Here is a 1834-nt window from a genome sequence, read left to right as displayed (position 1 = left end):
TGTGTATTCATCGCATAGAGTTAAATCGTTCTTTGGATTGAGTAGTTTGAAATCACTCTTTCTGTGTAACTTCAGAAAGGACATTTGGGAATGCTCTAAAGAATATATTGAAAAAGAAATATCCTCTGATAAAAACCAAAGGAAGATTTCTGTGAAACAGCTTTGTGTCATGTGAATTCCACTCGCACAGTAAAGCTTCTGTTTTCATTGAGCAGTATTCTAACACTGTTTTATTTTAGTCAGCTAAGGGATACTCGGGAACGTTTTGAGGCTTATGGTGAAAATTGAAAAGTCTTCAGATAGAAACAGGAGAGAAGATTTGCAAGGGACTGCCTTGTGATCTGTGCATTCCACTCACAGAGTTATACTTTTCTTCTCATAGAGGATTAGGGAATCCCTTTTGGAGAAAAGTTACCAAGGGACATTCAGCAGTATGGAACGGCTAGGGTGAAATAGGAAATGTCCACAAGAAAAACTGGAAAGAAGATTTCTGTGAACCTGGTTAGTGATAGATATGTTTATTCATCTCACATAGATAAAACTTTCTTTATATTACACAGTTTGTAAGCTCTGTCATGAATGGATCAGCGAAGGGATATTCAGGAGCACATTCAGGCCTATAGTGTAAAAGGAGATATCTTCAGATAAAAACTGGAGAGAAGCTTTCTGAGAAACTGCTTTGTGATGTTTGCATTCCACTCAGAGAATTATTCCACTTTTCTCATAAGGCAGTGTTTGAACACTGTTCCTGTGAAACCAAAAAAGTGATATTTCAGAACGCATTGAGGACTATGGCGAATAATGAAATATACTGAAATAAAATCGAGAAAGAAGCGTTACAAGAGACTGCTCTCTGATATGTGCAATCGTTTCACAGAGTTAATGCTTACTCTATGTTGTCCAGTTTCGAAACTTTGTCTTTGAAGAATCTGTGAAGGGATTTTTAGTGACGCCCGGAGGCTTGTGGTGAGCAAGGAAACATCTTACGATGAAACCTGCAGAGAAGCTTTCTGAGCAACTGCTTTGTGATGTGTGTATTCGTCTCATAGAGTTCAACCATTCTTTGGATTGAGCAGCTTGAAATCACTGTTCCTGTGGAATCTGAGGAAGGATATTTGGGAACGATCCTTAGAATACGGAGAAAGAAATATCCTCAGGTAAAATCCAGAAGGAAGTTTTCTGTGAAACTTCTCTGTGTCATCTGAATTCCTCTCACTCGGTTAAGTCTCTCTTTTCATTGAGCAGTTTTCTAACCCTGCTTATGTTTAGCGTGTGAAGGGACATTCAGGAGTGCTTTGAGGCTTACGGTGAAAAAGGAAATATGTTCAGACCAAAACTGGAGAGAAGCTTTTGAGGAACTTCTTTGTGACGTGTACATTCCACTCACAGTGTTACACCTCTCTTCTCATACAGCATCAGAGAAACCCTTTTGGAGAAATAGGTACGAAGGGATATTGGGGAGCATATTGATGGCTATGGTGAAAAAGGAAGTAGCCTCAGGCAAAAACTGGAAAGAAATTTTCTGTGAAACTGCTTGGTGATATGTGTATTCATGTCACATAGTTATAGCTTTCTTTACATTGCACAGCTTGGAAACTCTGTCATGGACGGATCCATGAAGGGACATTTGGGAGCACATTCAGGCTATGGTGAAAAAGGAAATGTATTCAGATAAAAACTGGAAAGAAGATTTCTATGAATCTGCTTTTTGCTATGTTTATTCTTCTCATGTAGAAAAATCTTTCTTTACATTACGCAGCTTGGAAACTCCGTCATGGACGCATCTGTGAAGGGCATTCGGGAGCACATTCAGGACTATGGTGAAAAGGAAAAT

The sequence above is a fragment of the Colobus angolensis genome, unplaced genomic scaffold, assembly GCF_000951035.1.
Source record: "Colobus angolensis palliatus isolate OR3802 unplaced genomic scaffold, Cang.pa_1.0 Scaffold458, whole genome shotgun sequence".
Lineage (NCBI taxonomy): Eukaryota > Metazoa > Chordata > Mammalia > Primates > Cercopithecidae > Colobus > Colobus angolensis.
This window is presented reverse-complemented; position numbering follows the sequence as displayed.